At 42.8% G+C, this 16880-nt stretch overlaps 1 pseudogene across 1 annotated transcript; it reads right to left on the bottom strand.

Moving 5' to 3' along the window:
• Positions 1 to 13885: 13885 nt before the first annotated feature.
• Positions 13886 to 16108, bottom strand: LOC311228429 (zinc-binding protein A33-like; annotated as a pseudogene). The gene is made up of 2 exons: positions 16103 to 16108; positions 13886 to 15314 (listed from the first exon to the last, which is right to left on the bottom strand). The product of its transcript is annotated as a zinc-binding protein A33-like (transcript).
• Positions 16109 to 16880: the final 772 nt, after the last annotated feature.

The following is a 16880-nucleotide window of genomic DNA, read 5'->3' as shown; positions in this document are numbered from 1 at the left end:
ATTAGCATAGTAGGTAGTAGTATAGACATAGTAGCATAGTAGGTAGTAGTATAGCCATATTAGCATAGCAGGTAGTAGTATAAACATATTAGCATAGTAGGTAGTAGTATAGACATATTAGCATAGTAGGTAGTAGTATAGACATATTAGCATAGTAGGTAGTAGTATAAACATATTAGCATAGTAGGTAGTAGTATAGACATATTAGCATATTAGGTAGTAGTATAGACATATTAGCATAAAGCATAGTATGTGGTAGTAGTATAAATATATTAGCATAGTAGGTAGTAGTATAAACATATTAGCATAGTAGATAGTAGTATAGACATATTAGCATAGTAGGTAGTAGTATAAACATATTAGCATAGTAGGTAGTAGTATAAACATATTAGCACAGTAGGCAGTAGTATAAACATATTAGCATAGTAGGTAGTAGTATAAACATATTAGCATAGTAGGTAGTAGTATAAACATATTAGCATAGTAGGTAGTAGTATAGACATATTAGCATAAAGCATAGTAGGTAGTAGTATAAATATATTAGCATAGTAGGTAGTAGTATAAACATATTAGCATAGTAGATAGTAGTATAGACATATTAGCATAGTAGGTAGTAGTATAAACATATTAGCATAGTAGGTACTAGTATAGACATATTAGCATAGTAGGTAGTAGTATAGACATATTAGCATAGTAGGTACTAGTATAGACATATTGGCATAGTAGGTAGTAGTATAGACATATTAGCATAGTAGGTAGTATAGACATATTAGCATAGTAGGTAGTAGTATAGACATATTAGCATAGTAGGTAGTAGTATAGACATAGTAGCATAGTAGGTAGTAGTATAGACATATTAGCATAGTAGGTATTAGTATAAACATATTAGCATAGTAGGTAGTAGTATAGACATATTAGCATAGTAGGTAGTAGTATAGACATATTAGCATAGTAGGTAGTAGTATAAACATATTAGCATAGTAGGTAGTAGTATAGACATATTAACATAGTAGGTAGTAGTATAGACATATTAGCATTAGGGCTGTCTTAAATACTTCGAAGCTTCGTTCGATGGCACAAGCTTCGAACATAAAAAAAAAATCGAAGTTTAAAATGTTTTATTTTAATTTTTTTGCCTCCAAAATCTTGCGCCTCCATTCCAATGAAACGAAAGTAAGCGGCGCCTTCCCGCCTCCATTCCAATGAAACGAAAGTAAGCGGCGCCTCGACTCCACCTCTCTACAACAAGCACGTGGAGATTATCTGTGTTGAAAACAACAAGGACATGTGCAGCAGACATGTCGACGAAGAAGCGAAGCAATGCCGTTTGTTATTTAAGACTATGTCGGACAGATTTGTGTTCATTGTGCTGCTTTTTTAAAGTGTCCCGACCCATATAAAAATATGTCTTAATAAAACGTGCTTAATTAAGTCGAATTCTGCCTTTGTCTCTATCAACTACATATAAATATTTATATAATTGTTTGCTTGATAGACGAAGGTTGCAACATAATTATGTAATGTCATGTCGTTGGCTGTGAGAGCAGCCCCACTGCACCCAGGCAGCGCAGCCGAGTGAAACCTTGTTGGCTGCGTGCGTCACAGTCACGAAAGGGGCTACTTAATTAATTAATCCAATCCACTTTATTTATAGAGCACATTTAAAAACAACAAAGTTGACCAAAGTGCTGTACAAGTCCCACAACATAAGATAAAAAAATATATATATAATAAAAAGATTTATTATTATTATTATTATTATTTTTCTCTAGAAGCTTCGAATTAAAATCGAAGCTCGGCCCCGAAGCTTCGATTGCCAAAAAAAGCTTTGAAGGTCAGCCCTAATTAGCATAGTAGGTAGTAGTATAGACATATTAGCATAGTAGGTAGTATTATAGACATATTAGCATAGTAGGTAGTAGTATAGACATATTAGCATAGTATCTAGTAGTATAGACATATTATCATAGTGGGTAGTAGTATAGACATATTAGCATAGTAGTATAGACGTAGTAGTATAGACATATTAGCATAGTAGGTAGTAGTATAGACTAGTAGGTAGTAATATAGGCAAGGTAGATTACTTACGTACAGTACGAAGGTTAGTAGTTTCTTTTCATAATTTTTTTTCAAAAGGGACCGTGAGAGAGTTGTAGCTACCGTGAATATTATCTGTGTTTTTCTCCTCCACAGGAAACTGGATCGCCTGGAGAAGCAGAAGAAGAGGAAGAAGAAGAAGAGCAAGAAGCAGAAGAAGAAGCAGCAGAAGAAGCAGGCGAGCGGTGGCGATGGCTCCAGCGAGTCCTCCGACAGCGACAGCAGCAGCGACGACAGCAGTGACGACAGCAGTGATGACTCGGACGCAAAGAAGAGCAAGAAGAGCAAAAAGAGCAAGAAGAAGAGCCACAGGAGAGAAACCAGTCGGGGTGACGGCGAGGCAGAGGGCGACGGACGAGCCAAGAGGCAGAAGAAGAAGAAGAAGAAGAAGAAGAAGAGCTCTCCCGGCAGGAGCGGGTCACGTAGCGGGAGTGGGTCACGGAGTCCTCCTCGCGGCGGGGGGCAGGAGAGGCTCGCGGGGCAGGCGGGAGGTAACGGCCAGACGGAGGACGGGGGCCGGGAGGGACCGAGGCGAGATGACGACGCCAGGGAGAGGGAGAGGAGTGGCCGGGAGGACCGGGGGAAGAGAGGAGAGAAGAGGGACGGGAGGAGGAGAGGGGAGAATGGAGACGGGAGCAGGGAGAGAAGGAGCGAGAGAGGAGAGAGAAGGAGGAGAAGTAGGAGCGGCAACGGGAGACAGGGGAAGGATGGGAGGAGCAGGGAGAGGAGTGGAAGTCCAGGGAAGGGGAAGGAGAAGAGGAACAGGAGTAGAGAGAGGAGTGGAAGTCCAGGGAAGGGGAAGGAGAGGAGGAACAGGAGCAGGGAGAGGAGTAGAAGTCCAGGGAAGGGGAAGGAGAGGAGGAACAGGAGCAGGGAGAGGAGTGGAAGTCCAGGGAAGGGGAAGGAGAAGAGGAACAGGAGTAGAGAGAGGAGTGGAAGTGCAGGGAAGGGGAAGGAGAGGAGGAACAGGAGTAGAGAGAGGAGTGGAAGTCCAGGGAAGGGGAGGAGGAACAGGAGTAGAGAGAGGAGTGGAAGTGCAGGGAAGGGGAAGGAGAGGAGGAACAGGAGTAGAGAGAGGAGTGGAAGTGCAGGGAAGGGGAAGGAGAGGAGGAACAGGAGTAGAGAGAGGAGTGGAAGTCCAGGGAAGGAGAGGAGGAACAGGAGTAGAGAGAGGAGCAGGGAGAGAGGAGGAGGAGGAAGGAGCAGATATGCAGATGTGATGGAACTGGACGACGAAACGTTGGCCTGGCTCGCCTCAACGGAGCTGCCGGTCTAAAGACGAAGAAGAAGCAGATATGTGGAGAAAGTGTTTGACTCGCCCCTCTGACGGGGCGTAAAAGGGTCATTCTGGATATTTTCACCCTAGACCCTCCCCCCTCCTCTCTCTCCTTCTATCGTCGTCGTACAGATCGATGTCAACAAACGTCTCGTCGTCTGGACCGCGCGGGAGTGAGTCAGTCGCTGCTCGTCTGTCCGCTGTGTTTCAACTCAAGGGGACGACGCAACGGATAAACAACGCTACTACCACACTAGGGTTGGGCACCGAAACCGGTTCTAATAGGAACCGGTTCCTAACTTCCGGTTCTGTACAGCAACCAAATTAAACTGTATCAAGTCAACTGAAAATGTGAATATAAAAAAAGAATATCTCCTGCGAAATAAGCTGTGACCTGTTTTGACCTGCACCTCAAAGAATCGGAATCGAGAATCATTTAGAACAGGAATCGATATGGAGAATCGGAATCGGAACGGGAATCGTTCAAATCCAAACGATGCCCAACCCTACTACCACACACGTGGAATGATTTCCTCAGAGTAAAACAATTATAAAAAATTGGGGTTAGGGTTATATTATAAAATAAAAAACGTTTTTTTGTTTTAATTTTCTTTTTATAGTGTGCAATTCAAGTGAATATTCTTGTATTTGGTTATTTTAGGACATTGTTTTAACTTGTCAATCAAAACCACCGGGAACATGTACTGTGTCTCTACGACGTTATTAGGTGGGAGATGTGGTGCGAGATATTGCATGCGGGTCTCGTGTTCGTCCAGCAGTGGACTTAGAATCACCTGGAACCAAGACACCCCGAGATGTTTTAGTTTTTGCCAGAATGGATGCGTCTATAAATTAATTGATTATTACGGAAGTGGAAGTAATTTGCGCCAATGTTCCTGATGTTCATTCTCAGTTGGCTACTACGGTGTGTTGATATTGTTTTGTTTCGGCATATTTGTGATTGTTCTAAAACTAGGCCTTGTGGATAATGGCTATGGCTTCCACATCCGTGTACAGACATGTTTAAAAGTTATCCTACTGTTATCCTAATATTTTTGCCTATTAAAATCTTTTCCGTATAAAAAAAAAAAGTGTAGAAGCAGAAACCGACTTGTAGTATTTATATTATTGTTTAGTGTCTTATTTATGTTTGAACTCTAGGGGGCACCCCACCTCTATAAGTAACCTAGCTGATCACTGTAATTCATGCACCTGTTTTAGGAGATACGTTTTTCCCATAGATGTTCTATATATATCTATGGTCTGTTTCACTGTTTGGAACCGACAAATGGAGCAATTGACAACTGTTCTGATTTAACCATTAATTTACTCTCATTCATTTCTGGACAATACAACCCTGCAAACTGTACCAGCCGCAACTTGGACTTTCTTCTATATTTACATCACAAACTTTGTTACTGAGTAGAGAACTAATTATGGGTGCATCGTGATGCCTGTCAACACTATCGGGGAGTGACAGTCGGCCACTACAAAGTAGGAAAACTCACGAAAGAAGGACGTGTGAGTAAGTACAAAGTATAGGAAAAACTCCCTCACGAAAGAAGGACACGTGAGTATAAGGTTGGACAACCTCCCTCACCAAAGAAAACCAGCGGTAAGAAGATTTATGAATAACACCTCTGTTGATGAAGACCTGGATAAAGGATTTGAAGGACGTGAAGAGCTGTAATGGCCTACCGCGATGTGGAATTGTTTGGACGCTGCTGTATTTATGAATGAAACTGACTACTTGCTACTTTGTTGCGCTTCCTTACGAACGCTGTGGAGCCAATTCTAGCGTCGGACTAATTAAATTGCGATGCTGTGGATAGCGGAACGCGTGTAGTCTTTTACCAACAAACTTGAATTTTTCCACGATCTGATTGGCCACTGACGTTTCTGGTCATGTGACATTTGCGCCATTCACGTGACGCCTGTTTCTATCACCGGTTAAGCTTAGGTGACTCTTTCGAAGTGGTTAAGGTTAGAGTTTGTCTTAGAGCATGGCGATAGAACACCAGCCCTGATTCCAAACTCTAACCTTAACCAACTTCGAAAGAGTCGCCTAAGCTTAACCAGTGATAAACTAGGAGTTAGGTTAGAGGCGGAAATAGGCGAGTTTTGCATAACACGGATTGCATACCCAAAGCGGTTTATTATACTTTACACTTATAGCACATACATGAGTCTGGTCTCTTTTGAAAGGAAACATTCTGAACATTCTTCCACAAAAAAGAAGAATCACTCTGAGTGCTAATGTAATAGAGTTACGGAGGTTTGAACACACTGAAGTAAATGTTTTAGCTTACTCACATTTCTGTTCATCTGCCAGATGCCGGTTTTTAACTTCCAGGCTGACAGCTGGATTCGATCCCAGAGTCTGCGGTGGTAGGCGAGTGCTTAGTCCACTGCGCTACCCAGCCGCACCACTCATTGTTCATTTTAACCCTTTCACTGCCACACGACAGCCGGTTAACCCTTTCACTGTGACAATACAGGTTAGCCCTTTACGATCACACAACCGACGGCGATGCTCCATCATTAGTATCATTAGCTCCGCGGATGTGGAGCTAATGATGGAGCATCGCTGTCGGTTGTGTGATAGTAAAGGGTTAACCTTCTGTCGTGTGGCAGTGAAAGGGTTAAGGGTAAATAGGTTTTGCAGCTCCAGATACATTTTATTTTGTGCAGGAGGGGGCAAATGGCCCTCTATTGCAGAGTTTAAAACCTTGATCTCCAAACCATTGTCAATCAAGTTGTACATGTTTTAATTGATTGTTATCCTTACTTTATACTGTACTGTAGCCTACTGCCCTGCAGAAGCTAACCGCAGTAACTACAATTTATTTTTTATTTAGTCATGAGTGAAATTGAACTACTCAATATCTGTTTAATGTTGTGACAGTTTCAGGGTTCAATCTTGCTCTGAGACCTAAACTGGCTGAAATCAAACAATTGTTTTTAAACGGTAAGGCTAACATATTGTGTTTCACAGAAACAAAATTAGACTCATCTGTACAGGATCCAGAGATTGAAATTGAAAACTACTCAATAGTCAGGAGGGATAGAAACCAGTATGGAGGTGGCGTCTGTGTGTATATACACAAAGATACCAAATTCATCAACCGTACTGACCTTAACCATGACGAAATTGAAACTGTTTGGATTGAAATCTTATTAGATAGGGCGAAACCAGTACTAGTAGGCACAATCTATAGACCGCCAGAACAGAATGGCTTCTATGACACACTTGATGGGTGTTTAGCTGGGGTGGAGGGGGTAGAAAAAATTCTTATTGGGGACTGGAACACGGATATGCTGCGTAAAGCAGCACCCGTCTTCAAGGCCTTCAGTAGATTTTCTGATCTGCACGGTTTCAGCCAGCTAATCACCCAACCCACAAGGGTATGTGATTCGACACAAACCACCATTGACCTCATTTTGACCTCTGACAAGTCCATGATCTCCAATAAAGGGGTGATAGCATGCGGGTTAAGTGATCATTATATGATTTTCTGTACCCGCAAAAAGCTAAAACAGAAGGCCGGCTGTCACAAAACAGTCACATCTAGAGACCTCAAAACTTACTCTAGAGAGGCCTTTAACCTAGAACTGGGGAGTTTGGACTGTCAGATGAACTCAGTGGTACACAGGTTGAAGAAACATGGCTTGGATTCAAAACCAAATTCACAACAATACTCAACAACATGGCACCCCTAAGAACCACCAGGGTTAAAAATCGCGCTGAGCCATGGATGCACACTGAAATACTGGCCGCTATGAAAACCAGAGACAAAAAATGCTCTGAACTTCATAAAAGTCAGACAAAGCTTTCCAAAAGCTCAAACAGTGAACTCCAAGCCCACGTGGTTGAACAAAAAATTCAAAGAAACAGACTAAGAAATGACGTAAACACCATGATCAAAACCGCAAAAAGAAATTTCATCAACGACAAAACTGAGGAAAACAAAAACAAACCCAGCGAACTTTGGAAATTACTCAATAATCAACTAGGCTGCAGTAAAAACTTAAAACCAGATTCTCAAACATAAACATAAAGACGGACAACATGCTCATCACAGACAAGCTGGATGTAGCCAATTACTTAAACATCTTCTGCACATAGCCACAACACTGGTAAACAAACTACCCTCCCACTCAGGGCATTATGGGGTAGAACACATAGTAGCATACTACAAAAACCTAGGGGTCCACAAAGACGACTTCAAACTTGAAATGGTAACAACCGATGACGTACTCAAAAAATTGAGCGCCCTCCAACCTAACAAGGCCACTGGCCATGACAACATCCCCTCCAAATTCCTCAGAGACTCAGCAGCCGCCATCACCCCAGTCATCACACACATAATAAACCTCTCTATAAAACAGGGACACGTCCCCAAGGACTTCAAAATTGCGAGAGTGACCCCTCTGTACAAAAAGGGCAGCAAATTAGACCCAGGCAACTACCGCCCTGTTTCTATTCTTACCTCCATCTCGAAAGTCATGGAGAAAATAGTCTACGAACAGGTCGAAAAGTACCTGGCGGAAAAAAATCTAATCTACGAATTCCAATCTGGCTTCAGAACGTCCCACTCCACTGACACATGCCTCCTCTATTTGAACGACCACAAACAAGAGGTGGACGCGGGCAAATACTGCGGCATGGTCATGCTGGACCTACAAAAGGCCTTCGACACTGTCAATCACTCCATTCTGATTAACAAGCTAAAAGCAATTGGTTTTGATAGTTTATCAGTGAGCTGGATGCAATCCTACCTGGAGGGGAGAGAACAGATGGTAGAGGTAAACGGTACTCTACCCCCCCCCCCCTCACAGTGAGCTGTGGTGTTCCACAAGGAAGCATACTAGGACTGCTACTCTTCCTAATTTATGCAAATTACATGTCGTCAGCCTGTGACTGCAACTTGTTCCCGTTTGCGGACGACTCAGCCCTGCTGGTCTCTGACAAGAACAAGTTGCAGGTTGAAAAAACCCTCAGCTCGGAACTAGGCAAAATCTGCATATGGCTCGCTGATAACAAACTATCATTACACATGGGCAAAACAGAGTCCATTCTCTTCGGTTCAAATAACAAACTCAGCAAGACCGACGGCTTCTCAGTTACAGTGGGTGACAATATTGTAACAAGGAAAGACGAAATTACTTACCTGGGTTCCATCCTAGAGGCAAATCTTTCCTGTGACAAAATGGCATCCAATGTAATAAAAAAAGTCAACCAACGAACTAGATTCTTGTACCGGATCACCTCTCTGGTAAACAAGAATACCCTGAAGACTCTGGCAGGAGCACTCATTCAAGGGTACTACGACTATGCGTGCACCTCATGGTACCAAAGCACCTCAAAGGTGCTTAAAACAAGATTACAAACATCACAAAACAAACTGGTCAGACTACTACTTGACCTTACCCCCAGAACCCACCTCACCCCTGCCCACTTTGACAACCTAGGATGGCTTAGAGTAGATGACAGAGTACAGCAACTTGCAATGGGCCTGGTCTACAAGATACACTATACGACTAAGGTACCCATGTACATGTCAAAATACTTCCCAAAGGTCAGTGAATACCACAACCACTACACCAGAGGAAGCTCAACAAATCATGTTAAACCCAGATTCGGCTCAAACAAGGGACTAAACACGTTTCGCAATTATGTCACATCAATGTGGAACACCCTACCCAAAGCTGTAAAGGAATGTGAATCCCTACCCACATTCATAACTGCTCTTAAAGAGCACCTACGGGAGGCTGCAATTCGAAACTGGCCACCGTAAATGCCCAAAACCCCCACCACCTCCTAATAGACAGTCTCCTCCCCACTGCATGTATATATTCCCTCCCCGCCGTATGTATATTTCTCTCCCACCCCCTCCTAATGTACAGTCCCCTCCCCATCATATGTATATACTCTGTCAGGATCTAGGGGTAACAGTACTGTATATTTGAATACCGTTTATGTCACAAATGTATCAGTACTAAATGTCATGTATGTTGTGTATGTCATAAATGTCTATATGAATTGAAATGGGGGACCCTGATGTAAACAAGACAAACGTCTTTCTCAGGTCTGCATCCCCTTAACAATTGTGTGTATTGAGCCGTACTGTATTGTACCCATTCTGCAATCTGTTAAATAAAGTTTTCATTCATTCATTCATTCACACACTCTGTTTTTAGAGAAAAAGGGTATACAGAATTGCAGTAACGACAAATCCACTGGATATAGTCTTAAGAACTTTGAAGCAATTTTTTCTCAGTTTCACTGTTTGCATAGTTACTGCGATTAGCTTCTGCAGGGCAGTATAGTTACTGCGGTTAGCTTCTGCAGGACAGTATAGTTACTGAGGTTATCTTCTGCAGGACAGTGTAGTTACTGTGGTTATCTTCTGCAGGACAGTGTAGTTACTGCGGTTAGCTTCTGCAGGACAGTATAGTTACTGAGGTTATCTTCTGCAGGACAGTATAGTTACTGTGGTTAGCTTCTGCAGGACAGTATAGTTACTGAGGTTATCTTCTGCAGGACAGTATAGTTACTGTGGTTAGCTTCTGCAGGACAGTATAGTTACAGCGGTTAGCTTCTGCAGGACAGTATAGTTACTGCGGTTAGCTTCTGCAGGGCAGTATAGTTACTGTGGTTAGCTTCTGCAGGGCAGTATAGTTACTGCGGTTATCTTCTGCAGGACAGTATAGTTACTGAGGTTATCTTCTGCAGGACAGTATAGTTACTGAGGTTATCTTCTGCAGGGCAGTATAGTTACTGCGGTTATCTTCTGCAGGGCAGTATAGTTATTGTGGTTAGCTTCTACAGGGCAGTATAGTTACTGTGGTTAGCTTCTACAGGACAGTATAGTTACTGAGGTTATCTTCTGCAGGGCAGTATAGTTACTGCGGTTAGCTTCTACAGGGCAGTATAGTTACTGTGGTTAGCTTCTACAGGACAGTATAGTTACTGAGGTTATCTTCTGCAGGACAGTATAGTTACTGAGGTTATCTTCTGCAGGACAGTATAGTTACTGAGGTTATCTTCTGCAGGACAGTATAGTTACTGCGGTTATCTTCTGCAGGGCAGTATAGTTACTGCGGTTATCTTCTGCAGGACAGTATAGTTACTGAGGTTATCTTCTGCAGGACAGTATAGTTACTGTGGTTATCTTCTGCAGGACAGTATAGTTACTGAGGTTATCTTCTACATGACAGTATAGTTACTGAGGTTATCTTCTGCAGGACAGTGTAGTTACTGAGGTTATCTTCTGCAGGACAGTATAGTTACTGCGGTTATCTTCTGCAGGACAGTATAGTTACTGAGGTTATCTTCTGCAGGACAGTATAGTTACTGAGGTTATCTTCTGCAGGACAGTATAGTTACTGCGGTTATCTTCTTCAGGACAGTGTAGTTACTGAGGTTACATGTAGCTTCTGCAGGGCAGAGTAGTTACTCAGGTTATCTTCTACAGGACAGTATAGTTACTGTGGTTATCTTCTGCAGGGCAGAGTAGTTACTGAGGTTATCTTCTGCAGGACAGTATAGTTACTGAGGTTAGCTTCTACAGGACAGTATAGTCACTGCGGTTAGCTTCTACAGGGCAGTATAGTTACTGTGGTTATCTTCTGCAGGACAGTATAGTTACTGTGGTTAACTTCTGCAGGGCAGTATAGTTACTGAGGTTATCTTCTGCAGGACAGTATAGTTACTGAGGTTATCTTCTGCAGGACAGTATAGTTACTGCGGTTATCTTCTGCAGGGCAGTATAGTTACTGAGGTTATCTTCTGCAGGACAGTATAGTTACTGCGGTTAGCTTCTGCAGGGCAGTATAGTTACTGCTGTTATCTTCTGCAGGACAGTATAGTCACTGCGGTTAGCTTCTGCAGGACAGTGTAGTTACTGCGGTTATCTTCTGCAGGGCAGTGTAGTTACTGCCGTTATCTTCTGCAGTACAGTGTAGTTACTGCTGTTAGCGTCTGCAGGACAGTATAGTTACTGCGGTTATCTTCTGCAGGGCAGTGTAGTTACTGCCGTTATCTTCTGCAGGACAGTGTAGTTACTGCTGTTAGCGTCTGCAGGACAGTATAGTTACTGCGGTTATCTTCTGCAGGACAGTATAGTTACTGCTGTTAGCGTCTGCAGGACAGTATAGTTACTGAGGTTAGCTTCTACAGGACAGTATAGTTACTGCGGTTAGCTTCTGCAGGGCAGTATAGTTACTGAGGTTAGCTTCTGCAGGACAGTATAGTTACTGCTGTTAGCTTCTACAGGGCAGTATAGTTACTGAGGTTAGCTTCTGCAGGACAGTATAGTTACTGCGGTTAGCTTCTGCAGGACAGTATAGTTACTGAGGTTAGCTTCTGCAGGACAGTATAGTTACTGCGGTTATCTTCTGCAGGACAGTGTAAAATAAAATTGAGTTTGACTTATTTTTTTTTATATACTGTACATTTATTATTTGAACGGCTTAAGGCTATATATATGTACTTGATGTTTGTTTGTTATGTTGCATTTGAATTAAACTTCAATCAAAAATCAAATATACTATTTGTAGGGATGCTCGATATTGGCTTTTTTACCGATACCGATATACCGATATTGTCCAACTCTTCTTTTCCGATACTGATATCAACCGATACCGATATATGCTATATATAACTCTTTGGAATGGCCTGCCTCGGAACTTCTGCTGCATTTACAGTAGATTCACTTTAAAAAATAATCTTAAATTGTTTTTAACACTGTAAAGTAATTTTTTGTTTTTGTTTTACACTAATGTAATTTTAGCTATCTTAATTGTTACAGTAGTTTCATTATGCATTGTGTGTACTGACTTTTAATAATTTTGTTTTTGCAATAGTGATTGTTTTTGTATGTTTTTTTGTGTGTGGACCCCAGGAAGACTAGCTGGTTGCTATCGCACCAGCTAATGGGGATCCCTAATCAAATCAAATATGCAGGGTCCCCCCCCCCCCCCCAAAAACGGAATAATTTCAGGTAATTAACATTACATATCTCTTGTCGTGGAATTAACACAACATTATGCATACTTTTGACAAAAAAAAAATCTGAATGTGTTCTTACTTGCTTGGGTAAATAAATATATTTAAAAAAAACTATAATAATTTGAATACCGATAATTTCCGATATCACATTTTAATGCCAATATCGGCCGATAATATCGGACATCCCTAACTATTTGTCATGTCAAAGATACTCAAGTCTGTATGTGCTTCATTGGAATGAAAGACAAAACATTGTTAAAATCATTACAATAATGTTGTATTCACAGACAGATCAATGCAGGTTTTACAATTCATATCCCCCCCCCCGTCTCATTTAAAATGCACACATCACCCTGTATTTCTATAAAAATACACAAAAACAAGTGTCCGCAAAGTGCCCAAACAATTTGAAATGAGACGCAGCTGCGGAAGGTCAGACTACTCAAGAATTACCACAATATTATGGGCAGGGTTGGGGAAAGGAGTGAAATAACCTCATTGATGACGTTCTTCCACAGCCACAGCCGTGCTGGAGAAGTTTTCTTTCTGTGTTGTTAGTTCTTTCTTTACTTCTTTGTATCTAAATATTTGTGCATGATACAGATAGGTCTGATTGATACTATTATTGTTTTTTGTTTTTCTTTTTTTTCTTTTTCTTTCCCAGTAGCATCTATGCTGTATGTTTGGATGTTTTGCAGATGTGTCTTCAAAAACCTCGGTGTGGGGGGGATGGGGTGGGTATGAGGGAGGGGAAGGGGAAATGAAAGGGGAAGAAAAGAAGAAAAGATGGAAAATTTATAATATTGACGATTGTAAATGTATGTACTACTTTTCCTGCAATAAAGAAATTAAAAAAAATTAGAAATGGATTGGCATCACTTGTCCCTGAGGTACCTGAGAAAACATCATCTTGATGTAGATTAGATAGATAGATATAGATAAAAAGTAAGTGCAAAAAAGTAAGCACATGATACAAATTCAAGTACATCAGATCTACCAGTAATAATAATAAAAACACACATGTGACATGTAATTCCTGTGACCCCAACATCCAATCCCCATGATTATCAGGCGTAGCACACTATGGGCCGAACGGTCTGTAATTGGATGCACGCAATCACAGCTGAGGATGTCGCGTGTGGGAATCGGGCAACGAGAAGTTTAAAAAAGAAATAATAATAATTCCCTGCATTGTCCATTGGCCTACATACAGTACGGTAGTACCATAGTTATAGTACACATTTTTAGAGAGAGAGACTCCAACTTGTGTGAGTTTAGACTGCGTTACCTACCCTCTGTCACAGTGATCTCCTGGTTGTTCCCCACCTAGGTTATCTGACTATTACTGCAACTAGAAACACTGGCCTGGCCTGCTTCTACTGTAAGTTCAGTGGCCTCACTGCATAAAAAAAAAGAATCATTAAAAAAGAATTTAATGAAATCAATACATTCTGGAAATATTTTTTTTTATACAAACACACACAAACACACTGCCATGACTATATCACAGAGAGAGACACCTCTGATTGGCAGATGTTTATATCAGGGTGTTTAGCATCACCAGCCCGTCCTATATTGAAGAATGGGTAGTTTCTCAGTGAAGGTGTGTTCATGAGTGTAGATGTGAGTCATGTCTTCAGGGTCGTAGAAGGACAGCTTCCCCCCGTCATAGTCCAGCTGTACTCTGATCCTCTGGAGGCTCCTCTTCACTGTGAGGGTCTCAGCCAGACCATCAGTGTACTTACCACTCATATAATATAGAGCCCAGATACCATGTTGTGGTGATGACTGTAGCCACTCGCTCTTGTTGTCAAATGACTCTTTAGCTACACCTATAGCCCAGTCAGGATGGTCTCCCACCTCCACCTCCCAGCTGTGTTTTCCTGAGCTGAAGCTCTCAGAACCCAGAACAATGGGATACATCATGCTCCTCTCTGGGGTGTCAGGGAGCTGCTGCCGTGTGACTGTGAGTCTCACACTGGTCAGATCATCAGATATAGAGAGCCGGGGTGGTGCAGTGTTTGGGTCCAGAGTGACCTTGACCCTCTCCTTCATCTTCTCCCAGACTCTGAAGGTCAGGTTGCCCAGGTGTTTGGCCTCGTCTATCAGCGCTCCTGAGACCAGCTGTGGACGAGGCCGACGAGGCAGGTTGCACTGAGCTCTGTTCAGTGTGGTCTTGTAGTTCTGCAGGAAGGAGACGTCTTCAGCTCTCAGCTCCCGCTCTACGACTCCGATCGTGTCTGAAAGGGTTGACATCTCTCTCTCCAGCCCCTCAATCTTCTCCTTCATCGGCTGACTCTTCTGCTCCTCTTCCTCCTCCAGTGCAGCTACCCTGGCCTCCTCTTCCTCATGGAGAAACTGGTGAAGCTTCTTAAACTCCTCCTTAATCTGCTTCTCTGTGTGCAGGGTCTGGACCTTCAAGTGTTCTGCTGTGCGGTCGCATGTGTGTTTGATTTTATTAAAGACCTTTAGTTTGTCACGCAAGGTCTTCAGTGGAGCCTGGAGCTTCTTCTTGTGGTCCTCCGAAGCTTCATCTATGGGGCAGAAGTTGTGGCTCTTGTGTTCTCTGGAGGACTGACACACCACACAGATGAGCTGGAGGTCATCCAGACAGAAGAGCTTGAATTCCTCACCGTGCAGACTGCAGAGCACCTCTGGACCTGCTGGAGCTCCCTCGCTTCTCTCCCTGAAGGCCTCACACAGGTTCTTCAAAGTAAAGTTACGAGGAGGATCTGAACTTGAAGAGACTTTCCTACAACATGGACAGTCCTTGTCTTTTCTGTCTCTCCAGTATTGTTGCAGACAGGCTTTACAGAAGCTGTGGCCACACGACAAGACGACAGGATCTGTATAGATCTCATGGCACACGATACAAGACAGATCCTCTTCACAATGAGACCAGTAACACTCCTTCCTCTGGAATGCTCCCTGAAGTTTACTTTCACTTTGAATGACAATTGTTATAAACGTACTTAGATTCAGTCAGCAGCTGGTTGAAGTCACTGTTTGATCACTATTCCTTCCTGTGTTTGTCTAAAGCTAGTCCTACTCCTTCAGTACGAGCTGTGGGTTTTATCTGGAGTCTTTTACAGCAGGCGCGTGTATCTCAGTGTCGGTCAAACAGGAGAAAGTGAAGAATCGTCAGTTTGGTGAACATTATGTGCTCTCTGGATTTACTGTCACAACTACAGAGCAACCACAGCCAATGTGTTTCCTCTTCCTCTTCCTCTTTTTTTTTTAAACAAGTTCAGAGGAAAAAGACATTCACATCAGCATTTCATATTAATTCCCACAGTGGCATAAAAAGTGTCTTTTCAGTATATAGATTGTCCGTCAGTATAGTCATACTGTGTAGCCTGCCTGCTTGCAGTTGTGATTTTTAGAGATGAATCATCGTTTAATAATAAAATGTGTGGCAAACAAGGTATGTTTATCTCCGTTATATTAGTGAGAAATAATGCAACCGATAGCCCTCCTGCTCTCCCACTGTTTTGGAGTGTGGAATTGCTGATTCGTGGATGTTGTTCACGCCATATACATTTGAATACTAGCCCCTGTAGCTTCTCCCAAAATCCTGGAGGTGGCGGTAAGTGAATCATGCTTAATCAAGCTCCAATTTTCTAACCGCACGGAAGTCCGCGTTGCTCACTTGGTGTCACACAAAAGGCTGCTCGGCGTGTTGGTTGACATCGACCTGAATTAAACGTGACACCGACCTGCATTTTACTCTGAACACTCACTCCGTGCCAAGAGAGAGTAGGGCAGGATCATGGTTAAATGGGTAGGATTGGTCTGGTAAAACGTTGGCAGGTAGATGACGCTAAATTTAGTTTTACTATCGCTAATCGTTATTGTTATTTCATCATCTGAAGAAACTTGAGAAGTTTGAATGGCTTTTCTTTTTTTTATCCACTTTTTCTCCTTATTTTTAAATTTTTCTCTCATCCCAATTTCGTCTCGTCAATTCTGCCTTCAATTCTCCCCTCCCCTGTCTCGAACGTTGCTAGACTATGCCTCCCACTGGTCGGCTGCAGTGAGGACCAAGCCTTGCATCACGCGTCCCCTCCGGTACACGATGAGGCAGCTGTCGCATCTTTTCACCTGAACAGCGCGATCTCGCAGTGGCGAGGCGTAACGCGTGGGAGGCTCACGCTGCCCCAGATACTTCCTGATTCTGCTGTACAGGCGCACCAACCGACCTGTAGGAGTCGCTGTCCACTACGTCCAATCCCCACCCACCGGCTTTCCCACCCCTAACACTGCCAATTGTGTTAGTATGAACGACCAGCCAAGCCGGTAGCAACACTGAGAGCTGGGCTCGAACCCAGCATCTCCTGCGTTAGTGGCAAGCGCCTTGCCCACTGCGCCACTTAGCCACCTTTTGAATGGCTTTTCTAAATTAAGTGTCGAAATCTTGGAAACGGAGATAACCTAGACTCTTTATTTTGAAATCGGTGGACAAGGCCGTGACAGAGTGTGTAAATAGCGCACAAG

This window comes from Notolepis coatsorum (assembly GCF_963971535.1).
Source record: "Notolepis coatsorum genome assembly, chromosome: 5".
In the NCBI taxonomy this organism is placed as follows: Eukaryota; Metazoa; Chordata; class Actinopteri; order Aulopiformes; family Paralepididae; genus Notolepis; species Notolepis coatsorum.
The sequence above is the reverse complement of the archived record's forward strand: the minus strand, read 5'-3'. Positions and strand labels throughout refer to the sequence as shown.